Below are 12,885 nucleotides of genomic sequence, written 5' to 3' on the forward strand. Positions count from 1 at the left end.
CTCAAAGCTCATATAGGATGCTCCATTTGCCCATTTTTCTATGTGGGGTTGCGTCAGACTGGTGACCTGTCCAGGTGTATCTTTTACCTTACCCATTTATTGCTGTGGATAGACAACAGCCCACATACTGATCTTGCAAATATTGATCAAGTATAGAAAAAAGTTTGTTGTTTGCCTGTTTAATTTCAGTTTTGTAATATTCAGATCAGATTAGCTTTATTTATGGCAAATTTACAACATTACAAAAAAGGAAATAAAATATAGTTTGATTTTACAAACCAATAATATACCAACTCTGTGCTCCTGGTTCTCCTGCCAACACCACTTCTAATTACAGATTGTCTGTATTGTTCTAATACCATTTTCAACCTCATTTGTTCACCCCCTCAGAGCGATCTGTCCAACTGTCTGATCCCTTCCCTAGCTCTTTGATTCATCATCCTTCACCTCTGAAACCTCCACACTGACCACTTCTCCCTGGACTCCATTCACTGCCTCCGGTTCAAAATGCCACCTGGCAGTAAGCTCTTCACCATTCTTGTCACCTTTCCTAAGATGAATTTTTGCACCAAAAATATCTCTATAACAAACAGTCACATTTTGTGGGCTGTTCCAGACCACTTAGACTACCACATGAGGAAAAACATGCAAACTCCAAACAGAAAGATCCTAGACTGGGATTCTAAACCTGGATCTTATTGGTGTAGTTCTAAAATTAGGATAGAAATGACTTATATTTTATTGTGTAAAACATGCAATGTTTAAAACACAAGCTGTTAATGATGACCCTTTTAACATGCATTCAAGCGTTTTTAGTAAACAATATTACTGTACAACAAATACCTTTGTCAACACACCATTTGGTGAAATAATTTTTTTTAGACCCCAAGCCAGCAGTTGCACTGTTTGTTTATACCTCAGATATTAAAAACCAATATCAAAGAACATCAAATATTGCTATTATTTAGGAGTAATAGAATTACTCCTAAACCCAGTAATGCTACTACTGGGTTTAGGAGCTGTCCCACTGCTTAGTTTGTATATGAACTTCAGGTGTAATATTACCATTTATTTACACAAAGCTTTACAGTTCTAATAGGTTTTACACTTCAGGTATCTGAGTACAAAGGAATTGAGTTTCTAACAAAGACTAAATAGGATGAGCTATGCCATTAAACTATTTCTAACTTATCTTAACATGTAGAGGAGCGGTATTTCCAAATATCCCCACATCTGCTGTCACATTGTATTTCCATTCATCTTTAGAAAACACACAGTTAAGAAAAACATTTTATCTTCATTGCTGTGCTATGTTTCTTCTGTTCATTTGCATTTCTTCCACACCCAGTATAATAGCCTCGATAGACATCTATGACGAGACTTTAATTGACTGACTTAACAAGATTGAGCTACACTCATCCACCTGTGTGCATCTATATTCAAATCCAATCCCCAGAAAACCTTTCACCCAAATGAAAGTCCAGCAGCATAAATCTGAGCAATAACAGCAGCATGAGGCTGGATATAAAGAGGTAAATCCTCAAATAATGTTCTAATATTTGGCGAGTGACTTCATTGGGGTGAGCTGACCTCACTTTTCAGAGACAGCAAGGAGCAGAGAGGGGAAATAAAAGGAGAGGTAAATGGCTTTGAAAACTTGTAGAATTTATAGACTGTCACATAAAACAAGGACCAAATATACTGAATATTTTAAATATCATCTAAAAGGGATCAATGACTAGTTGTAACTATATATTTATATTATATATATATATATATATATATATATATATATATATATATATATATATATATAAAATAACAGTAATAATACTGTAAGGTGTTTGGTTTTTATAAACTTAAATAAAGCATGGATGTCACGATGTTTACGGCACAATGTATTCTGGGTAAATTACGTAAGCTAGATCTGATTGCATTAGCTTAGTCCAGGGGTTTTCAAAGTATGAAAGGGTGAGCCCCCCTCCAAGGAGCACAATGCCTGCCGCGCCCCCCCCTTTGAAAAAGTAACTATAATCGGACTACTGATTACTCCTTGAAAAAGTAACTTAGTTAGATTACTGACTACTTGACTTGCAAGTAACTAAGTTACATTAAAAGTAACCTTTTAGTTACTTTCAGCAGCTGCTAACAACAACGCTCCGCCTCCTGCCAATACTTAATTATCAGCTATTTTATAATGGTAACATCAACAATGTGTCTCCACTTATAAGGTTGAACTGAAGAGGAGATTGTACAAAAAAAGTGAGTAATTTGTGTGGTCCACTGTTGTCGGAAAACTCTAAGTAGGATTTTAAAGCCCCCCTCCCCCCAGCCTCCAGATTCTGTTACGGCCCTGCGTTTGGTGTCAGCGCAGCGTACAGAGCTCCTCCTGAAGCTCCACAGCTCAGATGGTTGCACAGATTTGTGACACTTACCGTAATATTAATTATTATAACGGTGCTAACTTGCCATTATAACTATTGCCAACTACGGACACGTTCATTCGTGGCTGTTTTCACGTTTATTGCGCTGTTCATATTGGTCTCGATGTTTGCAGTTTTCTGGAGCGCAACGCGAAGCTCGACGTCATTGAGAGGTAATAAATTAAGTTGACATTAACAAAGACACAGCGGGACGGATCATCCGGGAAATGATGAACAGGAAGAGACTGACTAAAACTACCTTAATGACGGACAAATTCTGGGATTTATTATGAGTCTCTGCTTATTTCCAAGCCCAAATGAGCAACTTCACGTTCAAAAACGAGCCCAAAAAGGCGCAACCCGCCACTCATTAAATTTTCAAGCGACTTTAAAAAAATGAAGCCCAAAGCCGTTAATAATAATCGGACTTGGCGACAGAAACTCAAAATAGTTCCAGTTTTTCCACCGACAAAATGCGCATCTCCCTCCATTGTTTACATTTCTGTTGCATAGAGACGTCGGTCACTCGACAAGACGCGTAGAGGAAATACGATTAAATAACAAAAGAAGACAGTAACGCACAGTAACGCAAAAATGATTTTGATAAGTAACTGTAGTCTGACTACTGGATTTGAAATAGCAACGCGTTAGATTACTTGTTACTGAAAAAAGTGGTCCGACGTCAATAACGTTACTGACATCACTGGCCAAAACATCCTTTAAGGGGGGAAACATTTCCACTGATCCCCGCTCCACACGCGCACCCCACAGTACCAACTTTTTCCTAAATCCACAGAGTTGATCGTGTGCGTAAAAGACGTTTCTCTCACATCAGTAGACAGCAAGCAGATATCTTTTCCGGTTTATTTTTTCCCTCGCACCGCGCCTCCCCTAAAGTGCTCTGGCGCCCCCCAGGGGAGGCGCGCCTCACACTTTGAAAACCGCCGGCTTAGTCCATCCAAAACCGCGTTGAGTAATGCTAAGCTTTCTCTTGTCTAAATAATTTTACAGACTGTGCATAATGTGTTGACACAAAAACATGTACAAGTAGTTGAGCGATTCTCCTTCCCCTTTTTACTTGAGTGGTATATCCCAACTACACAGCCCCTTTGCTGCTGGCTTGATTGCAGCCTGCTGCTGACTGTATGGTGGAATTTAATTCTACTACTGTGTATCTCTGAGCACTTTTCCAGTACGTTTGGTGATATTACTTTCATCTGAACTGTGTTTCTTGAAAAATAACTGCATTGTTTTGTGCCTATGCTGCAGCTTCATAGGTAAATGTGTGGTTACATTTGTCAACTAACTTTTAAGACAAATACTCAGAAATATTCATTGGCGTGTCCTTATTCATGTAACTGAGTGTACAAGTGGAAGCATACAGTTTGTGTGTTTGTTCTCAGACCTATAACCAGTACATTATTCAATATTTCAATGTGTTTCAAAACTTTTCAAATGTTTTTTATTGTCTAACGCAGTGGTCCCCAACCTTTTTAGTACAGCGGACCAGTCAACCCTTCGTAAATTTTCTGTGGTGCGCGCGTTATAAGGATCGAGACCGACGCCGTTGTTTCTCACTCATTCTGCTGCATGTTGGCGCGCAAGACGTAACCGACAGCATCCTGTTTAGGATTTTCAAAATAAAAGCTCCTCTAGACTCAATACATAGAATGGACATATTTAATTATTTCTTGCGTGGCCCGGTACCAATTGGTCCGCGGACTGGTCCGGTGGTTGGGGACCACTGGTCTAACGGGCCCAAGCTGGTGCCTTCCTCACTTTTAATTTTGTTTTCAGCTGCTGCTCCTTGATCAATTGTTTAGTATAAGTAACTTGATATGTGACAAAGATAAGTGAGGAATGGTGGCACTTCATGGAAGATACCTGCTGAAAGTTTGAGCTGTTAGTATCTGATTTTGTTGTACTTTTTACATTACATTTATATTACAAGTGGAAGTATTGTATTTGAATTTGTGTTATTTAGGGTTTGATGAGCTGCAACTCAATCTGGCACCAGACGCACTCAAGGATTTGTCTCCATATGTCCAACTCTCTTCCACCTATGAGCTGAGGGCATTGGTGGAAGATTTTCAATCTTATTTTTTTTTAAGAGAAAGCCCAACATATTTAATTGAAAGGGTACAGTTTTTGCTATAATGCTGTACTTGACAAATAAAATTTTAAAATACCTTATCCCTGGAAAGGTGTGCCACCAGGAATTTTGGGTTTCATGCCAAAAAATTATCTAGCTAAATCCAGTCAAATCACATTTTCAGATTGAAACAGAGCTCATTGAAATTGATAGGAATCTAGAAATCACAAGATGTAATAAAGATGAAGATCAAATGGAGGTGCTTCCAGGCTGTCTGTCTGATGTTTCTCCCAGCGTTTTTTACTGTCTAGCTGGTGGCAGCGGGATTTAGGAGCTTTGCGGATAAAAACTGTAAGAGCCTTTGTCATTTCCCTTCTACAAATGACAAAGTTTTCTGGAGAGAATTGTTGAGACAACAAATGTAGGTCCTTGGTCTCTGGTGTTCTGTCAGATCAGTATATACTGTCAAACTGTGCTCTTCCTTTTTTTTCCCCTGTGGGATAAAAAGAAGAGCACATGGGCTGCCAACTTATCATGGTGGAGGGATTTGAATGTCTCATTGACCCTTTATGATGGAAAACAGCTTTGGATATGGTGTTCTCTTGCTCAGACATGGATCACCAGGGCACTGTAAGATAGTGTGGTCAAGGATCCTCAAGGTGGACGAAATAAACTGCATCAGCCACCAGTTTCAGGGTTTTCTGATGAATTTTATTTATTTGGTTTTTAACTCTGATAACCATCCGCTCCCCCTTGAACTTCCAAAACACTGTTTTTAAAACCAATTGGCAACACACCTGCACATAAGTGGAGCAAACCACAATTAAACAGATAAAAAAGAAACAAAATATAAACAGAAACAAGAATAACATTATTAATCTAATTAAAAAACTCCTCAACATAATGAAATAGTCTGCAAAATAAACCCTATAATACAAGATAACTCCAAAATTACTTTAAAGAAAAACAAACAAAGCAATGCTACAAGGAACCCTCTAATTGGTAGAACCCAGCAAGGTAATCAGTGACATCATTCAGCCATTTAATCAGGAAATACTGGGCCGGCCGCTCCCACACTCCTGACCTGCTGCAGATCTACAAGGGAGAATGGTAAGTAAAAAGGAACACAAATACCATGAATATACTTTGAAACAAAATAAACAAGTTCAACCAATAATCCAGAAGTAGTAGCTTTAAACTAAACATATAAATAGATAGAAACTGCAACATAATGCTAACACAAACAAACCCGGGATAGTCAATGAAGCAAGGTCATCATCTGTGGGAGGGGTCAAAGGGGTTGGGTGCAGTTTGGGATGGGTGGTTGCCGAGGGAGGGTTCCCTGGCGATCTGATCCTAGGTTCCTTCCCCACCAGAGAGGTGACATTCCATGTCCCAAGAGCTTCTGCAACTGAGTTAGTGTGTGAGGTTCAGAAGTTCTGGTTCTGAAATCAGTCTCCTTGAGAGGGGCTGGACATACTTCCACTCTGGAGTTACCCACGGTGAGAGGCTCCAGGGAGGAGTGGGCATACTTGTTGCCCCCCGTTTTGGTGCCTGTACATTGGGGTTTAAGCCCGACGGTCATTATTTACCAACACTAAAGGAACGTTTTAAGCCACCACATTTCTAGAAACATGTTCATAAGTTTTACAATAAATACAAGAACCAAAACCAATAGATGACTCAATTAATTTTACTGTACACAAATCTATTAGAATTATAATGCATCTTTATTAAGCAAACTTTTAGTTGGGGTAAATGACAGACAGGTTAATTATCAATGATTACAAATTAAGAATAAAAATAAAATTATTTAAAGCACCTATCCTAATTTCTTTCCCTACATTGTGTCACTAATTTACTGAGCGAGGCTTTGTGGTGCAGTTCAATTCATACCCAGATGATGGGTGATCTCAGCAACAGAAGGTTTTGATGTCCTTGGTTATAGTCTTGTCTTTGTACGGCAAAATCCTCTTCTGAAAAGAAGCAAAGTAGACTGGTTGTTGTCCTCCAAATACTAAGACCTTCATCACTCAGTGACCTTTGTCCATTCACGAAGTCTGTTGCTGCAGCCTTGAGATCTGTAGGTTGAGTGTAGATCGGCAGTCGAATTGGCAACCAGGGTTAAGGGTCGATGGGTCTTGTCACCTTCTAGCAGTGTGGAATTTTCACCTCCTCCTGGTTCCAGGGCGCAGTCCTCTGCTGATCTTCTGTCTGCATCTTCTTGTTGGCTTCACTTCAGCACTGGAGACTAAGAACCACTTCTTCCTCTTTTCATGGGTTTTATACCTTCTCACTGCATCATAATATGGAGTAATGCCTTACGTGACTTCGTAAACATTTGGGAAGGGAAGATGATTATGAGAGATTGGTTGTTTCTAGATAGCACTGTGAGAAGGCAGAAGAGTTTAATTTTTTCGGACAGATTATCTTTCATACCATACTTGATAGGTATTTCTCAAACCTACATAAAAAGAGAACCACAGGAGCGTGCTGTGGTGGCGTAGGGGATAGAGTGACCCACATTTGGAGGCCTTCAGTCCTTGACGCGGCGGTCGCGGGTTCGATTCCCGTACCCGGCCGGCGTTTGCTGCATGTCTTCCCCCCTCTCCTTCCCCATGTCCTGTCAGCCTACTGTCATAAAAGGGACACTAGAGCCCACAAAAAGACCCCCTGAAGGAAAAAATAAAAATATCGTTGTTGATGTATAAATGTATACATTTATAGGTCAACAACAGCAGAATTTGAAAAAGAAAAAAAAAAAAGATAACCACAGACAACGTTTATGAGAAATACCTATCAAGCTTCTGCAGAAGGAGAAGACACAGGAAACCATTTCTCCAAGGTGTTTACCATGCGTTCTGACTCCCTGCAGCAGAGCCTGTCTTTTTATTAAGCAGGAGGAAAGAAAGGAGTCGGGAGTGAAATGTGGGAGAGAGCTAAATAAAAAGAAGGGGGCTATTCTGAAACAAGGAAGAACTTCATTCCACACACAAGCAGTTTAAGGAGTATCCCAAGATAAGCAGCTGCAGCTTCAAGGTTTAGGGAAAAAGCAAGTTTTGTCTTTTACACGTTTTAACAAATTCTTCCTCTCTGGGGTGTGAATACTAAACCTTTAAATGAAAAGCAAACTGGTAACTACTTATGTAAGAATGTTAACAAAACATAATTATTCAAACAATACTCACTATCACCACATAATGACAATTTTAACAAATATGTAAAAACATAAGTTACATACTGCAGCTTTAATATCACTTAGGATAGGAGGGACAAGTCAAGAGGGAAATGCAATCTAAGGTTGGAAATTCACTGTTCAAACCACCCAGCCTTTAGTCCAGACTGTTTTTAATTATCATTTTTACACAAAACAACAAAATGTGTTGTTTTGTGTAATTGTAATAAGCAAAAACTGGCAGAGAAATCCCTATGAAAATATGAAACCATTAAAAAAAACAAAACAGAAATTATAATTTAAAAGAAAACTTCCTGCTGAAGGCCACCTCTATGTGTGATGATTCTACTGGGTACCAGTTGATTTTAAAATAGTGAAAATATTATCATTGGTTGAAGTCCAGTGGTCTTTCAGCTGAAGTACACTCACTTAATACACTTTCATTGTATTAATTGTAATAGCTGTAAAATATCATACAATTCAGCTTACTTGTGCTCCTTATGAGTTTTCAACTTAAGATATATGATATAAAGGGAAAATGAGAAAAATGGGGAAACTGTGAGCTATAGGCTTGCATGATGTCCCTATGCAGAGCACCTGCTAGCCTCACATTATGGCTTCCAATTAATATAATTTACCAGTATGACTAAATGGAAATTAATGAAGAGTCTGGAGAATGAAAACAAGCCAGAAAATAATGTGAAGGAAGTTTTCTACCATCGGGCTCATGATCTACATTCCTTATAATAGACAAGTTACCTTAAGTCAAGAATAAATCTTGACTTAATGTAATTCTATGTTTCAAATGCTGTTACACTTGTGGGAAAAACAGGCATATGTCTTTGAATATAAAGAATAACTTTGTATAGAAATGACCAGAGCTCAGTGGAGGTGGGATAGTAATCAATATGCAAGAGACACTCTGGACGGATTGGTAGACTGACACAGGCTCAACACCGACACCTCTGAAGGAAACTTTTAAACTTAATTCAGAATTTCTATGTCCTAAACTATGGACATAAATAAATTAATATTATCCTGACCCAAGTGAATTTACAACTAGTGTTTGTTCCGGATAAACTACACAAATCTGCCTAAACATTGTGACATTCTTTTGTTCATGACGTACAGTGAATTTCATCAAACTCATGCTACTTGTTAAAAAATTATAATTAAGAGAATGTAGTCGTAAATCAAGACAATCCAACTAAATTTAACTGGGACTTGTTTTCAAATGCATTAATTGTAAAACTACAATGATGCCTTTGAGAATCACCAATCAGTTAAAGACTTATTGAAGACTATGGGGATAAAAGAAAAAAATGATGGACTGCCCTACAGTTGAAGTTCAATCAAACGTTAATTTTGATTTTGGGTATTAGAAGAACTTAGTAGAAACATCAGTGTCCCTTATTTGGTCAATTCTTATAACAGTAGAGAATGTGAGGCAACTAGTTTCTCACCCTATTTTCTATTGTTTGTCATCAGCTTTGTCAGATGTTGTGCCAGAGCACAAGTCTACTGGAAATCTGACTTCACAGTCAGTCACTCATGCCACTTAAATTGTCTTTCTTCCCTATTCTGAGGCCCGCTTTGACCTTCAGCAACCTATTTTCTCCTCATTATTGATTTGTCTCTGTTGATAATTATAAAGGTTTACCTAATAAAAAAGCTCAGGAAGTGTATGACCATCAAGGTACACCATCAACCATTCAGTTTGTATAACACTTTGAATACAATGTATGGGGACTTCTTGATGTTTCCAGAAACATCAAACATCATCAGGAATCTGCTAAAGACTCACTGTCTCTTCAGTACACCGGATTACCACTGAGAAAAATTAAGAATTTTATGACTGTTTTCCTCAAAGATAGTAGACCGCAACAGAGGGAGAAAAGCAGCACAATAACCTTTACCTTTTGCTGTCAGAAACAGAGCTCCAGTGCATGTCTACAGAATGGCAATCACACTATGTCTCTCCATTTTCCCTACACAAACAGGGCTGCTGCTCTAAAGGTAACATGAAAGGCCTGGTTCATACAGAGACATTTAAGGGTCCTCATCTATCTCCTGTGGCCAGGAGCTCTAACGCTTAGCAAATGTCAACAGAAAATAATGCACACACAAAAGCAATCTTATTTGTTCAAAAATTGCTCTAGGTCACTGCAATTCAAGCAAGCAGAGAGAGACGAGTCACCAATACCACACTCCAAACACCCTCTGGTTTGTTTTTCAACTCTCTTCTCTGTTTCTGGTAATTCCCACTTTCATATCTTTTCCCTTCTAAACTGCCTCCGTTCATCTCTGCTGGTGGGAAACAGATAAATACCCTTCTGGTGTTCCCAGCAGAAACTTATCTGGTCAGCGCTTTTCTCCACTCCCCTTTGGTTTTTTTAAATCAAGCTATGCCCTTGATTTGTAATGGTGGATTCCTTCATATTATTTATTGCAATTGCAAAATAACAAACTAATCTTCTAAAATATGGCTTGTCAGCATGTAGTTTGTCAGTTATTGCTGTAGCAGATGAGCAATGAAAAAGGGGAAATTCAATAAAGCATGCACCTCTAAGGGGTTCTCATTTAGTTGATTACTTCTCTATCTATCTTCATCTCTTTCTCATTGGTTTTATTTGTCCCCATCTGAAAACTGACAATCTCAGAATTTTACTTTTTTTATTTCATAATTCCACAAGAAATCCAAAACACCTCTGCTTAATGGAAATTTTTTTTTTTTTTTTTTTTCCCCGCCAGGGTTTCTTTTTTGCGGGCTCTAGTCTCCCTTATTAAAAAAGTAAGCTGACAGGAAAGGGGGGAAGACATGCGGCAAACGTTGGCCGGGTCTGGGAATTGAACCAGCGACCGCCACGTCAAGGACTGAAGGCCTCCAAATGTGGGTCATGCTATCCCCTACGCCACCACAGCACGCCCTGCTTAATGACAATTTAATGCAGAATTTGCCTGGACTTCTAAAATTATATTTCACGCCACAGTTGCATAAACCGATGACAAATGTAGTTATTTTTCAGTTTTTCTGCATTTAGTTTTTGCTACAAGTAAACAGATCAGAATTGATAAAACTCTTTGATCAGTAATAGAAAGCATTTGGTCTTTGTTCAGCAAAACACCAAGTATTCATTTTCTTTATAATGGAAAATGAATACTTTATCTGAGAGTTAAATCTCTGATTATCTTTTATTTTAGCAATGTATTGCTCTTCCAACCACGTTCAGAAAACTAATCAGAGTCTGCTGATTAGCACACAACTCCTGGTTGTGTGCTGGATTGTGGATGTGTGTATTTGTGTTTCTTCTACCTACCTCCTCCACAGGGTGGGACCACTGGGTGAGGTCTCCAGCTAGCACTCAGCAGCATTTAAAGAAGCAGGTTTCCTGAGGCTTACAACAGATGGATATCTCACTTTTTGTGGTAAACTGGATCATTGTTACCTTTTGCTAAAGAAAACCAATTTTCCTGTACTAACTGTCTCTCTCTGGTACCAGTCCCTCATGTCACCTCCACCATCATTTGGAGCTTCTCCTGGTCCCTCACTCTCTAGTCTCATTGGCTCTCCTACAGACCACTTAGCTGGATCCTCCACTAATCACTCATCTGCTTGGCTAGTAAACCCTCTGATGCTCTATCTTCATCTGTTGGAAAGTAAACGGGAAGACAGATCACCAGCTAAACTACATATCCACTCCCAGTCAAACTCAACATTTGTGGAAATACTAGCTTTGCTTCTTCAACAACAGGATGGACTATCCTTCTTCTCTCAGGAGACCGGCCCTCCAGGACCAGGAGTGCCCACCACTGGCCTAAACAATCTGGTTTGTTTGGGGAGGTGTGAACTCTAATGCGGACCAAAAAAGCAAACTCTGGTCCGTCATAAAACCTCAGCCTCCATTTGGTTAACATGAACTGTGACGCAGTTTGAATCCAGTGTGAATGCAAGCGGACCAGACACCACTCCAAAGTTAGGAAACCAACTGGTCAATATATTACTCTCTGCTCTGTGGGTTACTGGAGGTGTTGTGTTTGTTGCCAAGGCAACAGGTCTATGTGTAGAGTAAAGCCAATATAAAGAGAAAGGAGCAAGCAGAGTATAAGTGGCTGAAAGTTATTTTAGGCTTGCTTACCAGTTTACTTTCCCTTTGTTGTGGCACACTGCAGCTGCTGGGATTTTTTAACCTTTAATAAATGACTGGACTAATTTTCTGTTCAATTTTTATGGGTTTTCCTCAGGTTAAAACATTTGGTTCTGCATCAAACTGTGTGTTCTCTTCACAGTTCTTCTTGATTATTTTATCGGCAGTTGGCAAGAAGAGGAAGTAGAGAGTGAGAGAGTAGAGAGAGAAGGGGGGGATGTTGCGCAATACTTCCTCCTCTGAGAGGGAAGATGTGCTATCAGCTCTCCGTCTAACGGGTGAAATAAGTTTCCTAAATCTGCTGGGATTTACCCTGTTCAGAACTGAATAAACTCTGAGAAAAGATTCGCCTGGTTCCTCACGACCTCCATCCAGGTGTCCCACCCTTCTGTGAATTAGCCAGACTGATCAGCCTGCAGTCAACTGGTTTCACAGAGCTCACCTGTTAACGGTCGCTCCTTCTCTTTATTACAACTTGCTCTTGTTACTGAACCAGGTAGGTTTTAGTGACACAGGCGAGTCCCAAGGATGATGTTTTAAATTTGGGCTATCAGCAACCAATAAACATTTTCCAGCTCTTCCTCTCCAGAATCAAACATCAGAGCTATTTTACAACCATCAAAGAACTTTAAGGTGACTCATTAATTGAATGTCCACAACATCTTTTAGATTTTCTTTATGCTAAATATTTTATTAGTAAGGCAATTTTGCAAGGGTCAGTACAGCTTAATTCATTAGACTAGATGATTGACTTTTCTTATTTGATTATTTCTGCTATCTTTCCCTAATGCTGACACTGAGAACTAAAAAGGGAACCTTTGAGAGAGACGGAGAGAGTTTGGCTTTTTGAACCACAGACCTGGCCTGATGATGAAGGAGGTGTTGCAGCAGGTGGAGGATGTTGGTCAACGAAGGCAGGGATCTCTGTAGGTCTGATGAGCTTTCTTCTCCGCATGGGTGGTGAGGTCACACAGGACTTGGGTGCTGGCAGGAAGGAAGGCACCAGTTCTTCTTCTTTGTCTTTGTTCTTTGTCTTTACCTTGGTCTTCA

At 39.4% G+C, this 12,885-nt stretch overlaps 1 long non-coding RNA gene across 1 annotated transcript; it reads left to right on the forward strand.

The window, feature by feature from the left end:
- The first annotated feature begins 3,269 nt into the window (after positions 1–3,269).
- On the forward strand, positions 3,270–11,901 carry LOC122824357. Its single transcript, XR_006369484.1, has 3 exons — positions 3,270–5,625; positions 11,019–11,116; positions 11,191–11,901. It is a non-coding gene; the product is annotated as an uncharacterized LOC122824357 (long non-coding RNA).
- Positions 11,902–12,885: the final 984 nt, after the last annotated feature.

This window comes from Gambusia affinis, linkage group LG21 (genome assembly GCF_019740435.1).
Source record: "Gambusia affinis linkage group LG21, SWU_Gaff_1.0, whole genome shotgun sequence".
NCBI classification, from domain to species: domain Eukaryota; kingdom Metazoa; phylum Chordata; class Actinopteri; order Cyprinodontiformes; family Poeciliidae; genus Gambusia; species Gambusia affinis.